The sequence below is a fragment of the Berghia stephanieae genome, chromosome 11 (genome assembly GCF_034508935.2).
Source record: "Berghia stephanieae isolate SIO BIC M18660-M18661 chromosome 11, UCSD_Bste_1.3, whole genome shotgun sequence".
NCBI classification, from domain to species: Eukaryota; Metazoa; Mollusca; class Gastropoda; order Nudibranchia; family Aeolidiidae; genus Berghia; species Berghia stephanieae.
This window is the reverse complement of record NC_088370.1, coordinates 12,967,798-12,977,797: the sequence shown is the minus strand read 5'-3', so window position 1 is coordinate 12,977,797 and position 10,000 is coordinate 12,967,798. Positions and strand designations below refer to the sequence as shown.

The 10,000-nt window shown below is 37.2% G+C and overlaps 1 long non-coding RNA gene across 1 annotated transcript in view; it reads left to right on the top strand.

The window, feature by feature from the left end:
* The first annotated feature begins 6,369 nt into the window (after positions 1–6,369).
* The window catches only part of LOC144956600 (uncharacterized), a 20,362-nt gene continuing 16,731 nt past the window's right edge, over positions 6,370–10,000 (top strand). Inside the window, exons 1-2 of the long non-coding RNA XR_013641978.1 lie at positions 6,370–6,385; positions 7,845–8,060. This is a non-coding gene — a long non-coding RNA (uncharacterized LOC144956600). The remainder of the gene's footprint in view (positions 6,386–7,844; positions 8,061–10,000) is intronic.

Here is a 10,000-nt window from a genome sequence, read left to right as displayed (position 1 = left end):
GTGGGTGAGAGAGGGATCTAGTAATGACTTTGGGGTTTGAAACGAATATTTTTGTGTTCGTGGATAGCTCACACGGTAGAGCCACGCTCTCACCTGCCAGGCGGAGTTGTCGTACCAATAAGGTCGCAGGTTCGAACCCCACCACCGCCGCGAAAAATTTTTTATTCTCTATTGTCTTCTGGCACTTTTCTATTCACTTCATATCTTGTTGTTACCAACATAAGTGCCTGCTCCACTCACTTTTCTGAATTAAAAATTCACCCCATACACCGGAGCATACTCAATGTCTCAATCGTTTCTATGTTATATGTTTGTGTTGAGAATATTGGCTATTAAGCTTAACTGCTGGTCAAAATTATTCGCGATGGTGGTGTACGAACGAATCGGCGGTCTCAAGAAGTGGGTGAGAGAGGGATCTAGTAATGACTTTGGGTTTGAAACGAATATTTTGTGTTCGTGGATAGCTCACACGGTAGAGCCACGCTCTCACCTGCCAGGCGGAGTTGTCGTACCAATAAGGTCGCAGGTTCGAACCCCACCACCGCCGCGAAAAAAAATTTTTATTCTCTATTGTCTTCTGGCACTTTTCTATTCACTTCATATCTTGTTGTTACCAACATAAGTGCCTGCTCCACTCACTTTTCTGAATTAAAAATTCACCCCATACACCGGAGCATACTCAATGTCTCAATCGTTTCTATGTTATATGTTTGTGTTTGAGAATATTGGCTATTAAGCTTAACTGCTGGTCAAAATTATTCGCGATGGTGGTGTACGAACGAATCGGCGGTCTCAAGAAGTGGGTGAGAGAGGGATCTAGTAATGACTTTGGGTTTGAAACGAATATTTTTGTGTTCGTGGATAGCTCACACGGTAGAGCCACGCTCTCACCTGCCAGGCGGAGTTGTCGTACCAATAAGGTCGCAGGTTCGAACCCCACCACCGCCGCGAAAAATTTTTTATTCTCTATTGTCTTCTGGCACTTTTCTATTCACTTCATATCTAGTAGTAGTAGTAGTTATAGTAGTAGTAGAAAACTGTAGTGAAACAGTAGGGGGCGGTGGAGGGGGCGAGGTGAAAGGGTCACGGCGGAGGTGTGTGTGTGTGTGTGTGTGTGGGGGGGGGGGGGTTGTTGAATGAGCGAAGGTCGAATCTTCGCGAAGGAACGATGCGATAGCAAAGTGGAATACATCGATAAATAGATAGATAGATAGATAGATAGACAGATAGATAGGTAGATAGACAGAAAAGAGGGGAGAGAAGAGAGAGAGAGAGAAAAAAAAGGGGGGGGCGGAAGGGGGGGGAGAGAGAGAAGGGGGGGGGGGAGTGAGAGAGAGGAGAGAGAGATGGAGAGAGAGAGAGAGGAGAGAGGAAGAGAAGAGAGAGAGAAGAGAGAGAGAGAGAGAGAGAGAGAAGAGAGAGAGAGAGAGGAGAGGGGACAAGAAGAAAGAAGAAAGATGAGAGAGAGAGGAGAGAAGAGAGAGGAGAGGGGGTTAGTAGAGATGAGAGAAGCGAGTGAAGAGGCAGTAATGATGAAGTGATGAAGTGGACACAATGAGAGATAGCAAGGAAGGTAGATGACTATGAATTGGTGGATAATCAGTAGATAGATAGATAGATAGATAGATAGATAGATAGATAGATAGATAGATAGATAGATAGATTTTATCCATTAATATACATATAGACCCAGCTATCACTCGGCTGTTTACTCGCCCTCTCTCACCTCCCCCCCCCCCCCCCCTCTCTCTCTCTCTCTCTCTCTCTCTCTTTCTTTGTCCCCTCTATCTCTCTCTTTCTCCCCCCCCCCCCCCTCTCTCTCTCTCTCTCTCTCTCTCTCTCTCTCTCTCTAATTCCCTATCTCTACCGGTCCGCCTCAAACCAACCCCCCCCCCCCCCCCCCCCCCCTCTCCCTGTCCCCCCCCCCCTTTTTTTTTTTCTCTCTCTCTCTCTTCTCTCCCCTCTTTTCTGTCTATCTACCTATCTATCTATCTATCTATCTATCTATCTATCTATCTATCTATCTATCTATCTATCTATCTATCTATCTATCTATCTTCTATCTATCTATCTATCTATTTTATCGATGTATTCCACTTTACTATCGCATCGTTCCTTCGCGAAGATTCGACCTTCGCTCATCCAACAACCCCCCCCCCCCCCCCACACCTCCGCCGTGACCCTTTCACCTCGCCCCCTCCACCGCCCCCTACTGTTTCACTACAGTTTTCTACTACTACTATTACTACTACTACTACTACTACTACTACTACTACTACTACTACTACTACTACTACTACTACTACTACTACTACTGCTGCTGCTGCTGCTACTACATACTACTACTACTACTACTAACTATACTACTACTACTACTACTACTACTACTACTAACTACTACTACCAATATGTCTTTTATCTTCGATTATAGTCTGGAAAGTTCTGTTCCCTGACGCTGACCTTTGCTTATCAATTAGATCACCCCCCTGGGGCACCCTATCCTCTACCCACGCCAAGCTAACATTTCATTCATACTGCAACCACCATTGAGTACAGACGATACAAGTTATTTTTCATTATATTTTATTTGTTTTCCCACGTTTTATTTGTGTATTGTTGTGCTGACGAAGGGTTTGTACCCGAAACGTCCATTGTCTGTTTTGTTCCCATACGAAGCCTTTCCATTTTCACTCTTTCGTTAGTATTTTACGATCACCGGCTTCGTGCAGCCCTTACCGTTTTCTAAAATATAGCGGATAGCTGCGCAACACGACCGATGTAAAGCAGGGCGTAGAGTATTTCCATCCATTTGTCGAACAATGTTGGATAGATTTGTACATGTCACGAACTTAAACCATCTCCTTACCAACTATAGATAGTTCGAAGATGACGTCACTCAGGTCTTTGTTATTGTTTTTGCCATCCGCGTTTATGAGTAATGCTCACTGAACTGTATTAACCTGACTATTAACGTTCATGGATACACAGTTTTTTTGTGTTGGTCCGTTATACTTCCGGATGGCAATATTATGAGCTTCTTAGCCAAGCGCATACTATCTATAGGAAAATCGTCACATTCGTTACGACAAAACCAACATTTTTCTTATTCAAATTTCTTTTGTACATCATAAAATTTAAAGAAACGTCGGTGTGTTGTAGAGCATGTTTTGCTAAAGAAATTATTTATCGCAAGAACTTATAGACTGCTATTGTGCTGAGTGATAAAATATACATTTTTATGTTAGTTTGGTGTGAAGTTTTGGGGAAAATACTGAAAATGGCTGGTAAGGAGAGAGTTAACCCTCTCCTTACCAACCATAGGAAAATCGTCACAATCGTTTACGATTCAACCAGCACTTTTATCATTCAGATTTCTTTTGTAAATCACACAATTTAAAGTAAAATATTTTATTATAGCTATAAAAACGTGACACTGTGTTGTAGAGTTCATTTTGATGATCAATATTATGCATAGAATGTATCTATTTCTTGCTTTTCTGTTTGAGTAAGAAAAATACAATTTTTGTGTTGGGTGGGTAGGTGTGAAATTTGGGGGAAAATTCTGAAAATGGCTGATAAGGAAAAAGTTAAGATTTGAGTATGTGTGTGATTATGTGTGTATGTGTGTGTGTGTGTATGGATGTTTCTGTCTCTGTGTGTTTGTATATGTGCGTGTGTGTGTTTGAGTGCGGGTTGTGTCATTGATGTATATTTGTGTAGCTACCAATAATTAATCAGAGGTGACTTCATTTCGATGCTATAAAATCTACATAATTGTGTCAGGGCTTGACATAATCAGTCGGAAAGTGACAATATTTTGGTTTTGCATTTTTTCGGTGTATTTTCTGAAAGAATATGCTCCCCAGAGCATTTTAATCTTTATTTAAAGTAAATCGGGTGACTTTTCATGAAGTAATGGTCAGATGTATGGGAAAGGTATCCAGCAACTTTTCTCAAATCCCATACTTTTTCAACTTGACTTACTGTAAAAATATTTATAAGTGAAATTAAGCTTTGATATTTCCCGAAGATGTACAAATTTAATCATTTTTGACAAGAACTCATTTTCGATAAAAATTGACCTTCTAACTAAACTTGGCAATATCTCAGTTCAAACCTTTCCACCATCCGACGGATTATGCTATTCACTGTAACATGTATCAAATTAAACATTAAATCATAATGGACAAATATTCAATAAATGAAAAAAATGATGAGAAAAATAGATATATAAGTAAATGAATGAACAAAAACAGATGAGTTAATAGATAAACGGATAAATAGATGAATAAAAAAATAAATAAAATATTAGAAATATAAATAATTAAATTAAAAATGGATTAAAAATATATTAAAAAGAACAAAATCAAGGAAACGTATTTGAAAATGTCAAAAAGTTACTTTTTGACATTTCAGTGTTTTACAAGAGGCTTCCTTGCCGAGGCCAGCGTTTTGCGATCATTTTGCCACCTATTTGGTCACTGATCATCCTCAACATCTCTTGATTTTATTACACGACAAGATACAATACAAAATCGGTAATCAGAAGGTCTGAGGTTCGATCCCAAGTCGAAGTCGACTGATATTTTGGGACGGTTCTTTTTTTCTTGTTTTCTTCTTTCTTGCTCCGTCTGGCACCTGTCATACAAACTTGTTCAGTTCTTTAATTTACAAAATCGCTCCATCGTCGAAGCTAAAAATACAAAAGTAGACCAATGAAAACACGACCAGAAGTTAAACCTCAAGGTGGACAAAAACAAAACATAAATGTCTCAGCCGACGTTTGCATATATGCAGGTCTGACATCCGAATCCACTTATGGGCCTAGTTTAACATTGTTGTAATGGACAATATTTTGCATCATTTTTAAAGATTTCCATTACAATAATGAACCCTTAAGGAATTGGGTTATCTTGACTTGACTTAGATGCCTTTCGCGTCTCGACCGAAAGATCGGGTCGCCTTGGCTGTTTCCAGTATTTCCTGTGTGAGGTGTCTCCAATATTGCCGGTCCTCTGCTAGGGTTCTCAGATTTTCAAGGTCCCCTGCCATTATGAGACTAATGCTTTGTCCAAGTGTTGTGAGGTTTTTGTTTAGGATCACAGGGAGTGTTATCAGACCTAGAAATAATCTACCATTCTTATTCTACTCTACCAATATAGACCCCCCCCCCTTCCCGTCTATGTGTTTTTCTCGAATGTTTGCGCCCCCCCCCCCCCCCTCTGTTCTATAGTAGTAGTATCGTTCGGCTACACTTCTATGTTCAAGGTATCAATCCAGGTTCGGAAGTCATCATCACATTTGTTGATGGTTTCAAATCCCCCTTCAAGTTTTGTCTCAGGGCAATCTAGTACGAGGTGGTTTGCAGTTTGCATCTTGTGGTGCTTGGTTGCACTTTGGGCATGTTGGTGATTCTTGGAGCCCCCATTTGTGCATGTTCTATTAGATTTCAGCTCACGAAATGTGCAGGTGAAAAAGATACGCTCTATGTTGTCGCTATAATTTTACCGGCAGTATAGAAAGTATAACAGACCAACACACAAAACTGTGTGTATCCATGAACGTTTGTAGTCGGGTTAATACAGTTCAGTGAGCATTACTCATAAACGCTGATGGCAAAAAACAATAACAAAGACCTGAGTGACGTCATCTTCGAACTATTTATATTTGGTTGATAAAATACAATTTTAGACATCAGATCTCGCCACGACCAAATCAGAAAATGCTCAAAATGCGCAACCTCTCCCCCTTACCCCCCCCCCCCCCCCCCGCCGCCCACTTTTATGGATTGATCAAATTGCGACCCACCTTCTCTGGCCAAAGCATCCACCCCCCCCCCCACCCCTCCTCTCCTCCCCCCCCCCCCCCTTTCAATGTAATACAGTAGAGTAGACCTGCTTATTCGAAAATTTAGAAATTCGTAGCTTTTAGGAGATAAAAATTGTAGTCGCTATAATTAACTTTACAGATCTACAATTTAGCTGTACAACCTCAAATGGCTGTCTAGAAAAACAAGAACAATGAGCTGAGTGACGTCAAATTCGTTCTTCCAATTCAAAAATTTTACGCAGTAGATGGACAAACATTGTAAATTTGTAAACACGAACTAGGAGACACCAAGGACCAGTACAGTCAAATTACATCACACCGAAATCCTGATAAGCCACGTCTTGCAATGTCTTCTAGAAGGATCCAATTACGTCATAATTCATTATAGCAATTCAAGGATTGATGCATGAGAAGTTTGAGGTTTGGCGGACAGGTGACCTTTGACTTATTACTCCTCTTGTCCTAACTTTGACCTCTTTCGGACTCAGGATTTCTGCGTTATGAGAAATAAATGTCATTCCCTTCGCTTGTACTCCTGGAGGCCAGTCATTCCACGGTGAGACTACTACTACTACTACTACTACTACTACTACTACTACTACTACTACTACTACTACTACTACTTCTACTACTACTAGTACTGCTGCTGCTGCTGCTACTACTACTTCTACTACTACTACTACTACTACTACTACTACTCCTACTACTACTACTACTACTACTACTACTACTACTACTACTACTACTACTACTACTACTACTACTTTTATTATTATTATTATTATTATTATTATTATTATTATTATTATTATTATTATTATTATTATTATTATTATTATTATTATTAGTATTATTACTCCTCCTCCTCCTCCTCCTCCTCCTCCTCCTACTACTACTACTACTACTACTACTACTACTACTACTACTACTACTACTACTACTACTACTACTAATACTACTACAACAACTTCTACTTCTATAGCTACTCTAATAATAATAATAATAATAATAATAATAATAATAATAATAATAATAATAATAATAATAATAATAATAATAATAATAATAATAATAATAATAATAATGATAATGATAATTATAGAAATAATAATAATAATAATAATAATAATAATAATAATAATAATAATAATAATAATAATAATAATAATAATAATAATAATAATAATAATAATAATAATAATGATAATGATTATGAAGAAGAAGAGAAGAAGAAGAAGAAGAAGAAGAAGAAGAAGAAGAAGAAGAAGAAGAAGAAGAAGAAGAAGAAGAAGAAGAAGAAGAAGAAGAAGAAGAAGAAGAAGAAGAAGAAGAAGAAGAAGACACACGATCTATATACCTATATCTATCTATCTATCTATCTATCTATCTATATATCTATCTATCTATCTATCTATCTATCTATCTATCAATCTATCTATCTATATATCTTTCTATTTATGCATTTATCTATCTATCTATATATCTATCTATCTATCTATCTACATATCTTTCTATTTATGCATCTATCTATCTATCTATCTATCAATCTATCTATCTATCTATCAATCTATCTATCTATCTATCTATCTATCTATCTATCTATCTATCTATCTATCTATCTATATATATATAGAAATATATTAATACATCTGTCAATCCATATGTATCCACCTACCCATCCATCCATTAATCCATCTTTCCATTCTTCCACCCGCCCATCTATTCATTCATTCATTCACCCGTCCATCCATCCATCTGTCCATTGATCCATCTATCCATCCATCCATCCATCTATCCTCCCATCCATCTACCCATCCTTCCATTATCTATCCATCCATCCATCCATTCATCCATCTATCCATCTATCTATCATTCCATTATCCATCCATCCATCTGTCCATTCATCCATCTATACATCCATCTATCCATCCATCCATCCATCCATCTATCAATCTATCCATCCACCAATCCATTGATCTACCTACCCATTCCACTTCCATACGTCATCATCATAGGTAAGAAGCCCCACCCAATCCACAAAATCAACATGAAGACAACTTGTGTGATGCTGCTGCTGGTGGTCTTTGTAGGAATGGCCTCCGTGGAAGGTGGGGCCCTCAGAAAGAGGTTCCTCTTCAAGGAGATCAAGGACGCCTTTGAGTCTGTGGGAGATTTCTTCTCAGACACCTACAACAAGGCTAAAGATGCCGTCAAGAGCGTTGCTTCAAACCGTGAGTAAACTCTTTAATTAGGTCAGATATTATAGATAGTATGCACTTGGCTGAGAAGACCTCAACATTGCCATCCGGATGTATAATGGACCAACACACAAAACTATCTGTAACCTTGAACTTTTATATTCTGGTTAATACAGTTTATTGAAAATTACTCACAAACGCGGATGGCATAAAGCAATAACAAAGACCTGAGTGACGTCAACTTCATTCCATCTATACAAAAGCATGTGCTCCTAATTTGTGGATCTCGATGGTTCAGTTGGTAAAGCACTCGCTCCACACGCATGCGGAACAAGATCGATTCCGAGTGGAGTCGGGATGGTTTTTAATTTTTAATTTATTTCTGACCTCCCTTTTCCTCTCATTGGGTAGCTGGGTCTGTTAGATCTTACGGAAAGTAATATGTGATAAACTAGTCCTATCCAAATGGTAGCTAGTAATAAACACTATCCGTTCATGCTACAGAACAGGGGATGAACTCGGGCTTCATGAGCATATCGACCCTGAAGGATGTGCTTATTTGTCAACTCAGTTCTCACAATGGTATTATGTACTGGTAGTTTTGGTGCAAAAATAATTACATTTAAAGTAAAAAATAATATAGATTGAACGAAATAAACGTCACTTAGCTCTTTAGTGGATGTTGCGCTATATTAAAAAAGCTCAAAAGCTCAATCTGAAATGTGTCAATTTGATTATCATCACTCTAACTCACTCACTCACTCCTTCTCATGACTGGATGGTTGTCGGAGGGGGGGGGGGGGGGGGGGGGGGGGCAATGAAGCTCGCAGAGTGGCGGTTGGTCGAACTTGGTACCTTTATGGTACGAAGCAAAGACCATAGCGCTGAGCCACGCCGTCAAATTATTTACAATCCACACGCTCAGACAGACAGCTTTCATTCAAAAGTATTTTTTTTAAAGTTTATATATATATATATATATATATATATATATATATATATATATATATATATATATATATATATATATATATATATATATATTATATATATATATATATATATATATATATGGTGTAAGGGGAGTAACTCAATAATAATTAACAACGTGATTACTTATGAATGAGTAACCTCCCTTGATGTTTCTATATTTTTGTTTTGTTGTGCTCTCGCTGAGCCATGCCGTAATACCGTTATATATATATATATATATATATATATATATATATATATATATATATATATATATATATATATATATATATATATATATATATATATATATATATATATATATATAAATATATATATATATATATATATATATATATATACATATATATACATATATATATATATATATTTTATATATATATATATTATATAATATATATATTATATATATATATACATATATATAGTCGTTTACAAAAGAAATTAAACAGTTTGTATTTGCTATTATAAGAGAAAACATATTGGTATGTGGTATATTATATCATCAACAAGTAGACACATATGTCTTTCCATTTATATGATGTTGTCTATATAAATTTGTAGAAAATGGGTTTATAATGTTCAGATTAGCCAGTAATTCTGTGCTCGTTGATAAAAATATAACATGTACTGTACAGAATCATTTTTACCTACAATCCGTTTTATCTTTTTAAAGTGATACGACTAGGCTGCTGCTGGAAGCTGTGGACTGTAAAAAGTAATAAACAAAATTAATTATAACAGCTTAAAAAAAAAAAAGAACAAAATACCAAACACGGAACGTTTTCGGGCTAAAAAACCCTTCTTCGGCCAACAATAGCGACAACCATCCGGAAGTATAACGGACCAACACACAATACTGTGTGTATCCATGAACGTTTATAGTCTGTTAATACAGTTCAGTGAGCATTACTCATAAACGTGGATGGCAAAAAACAATAACAAGACTTGAGTGACGCCATCTTCGAACTATCTATATA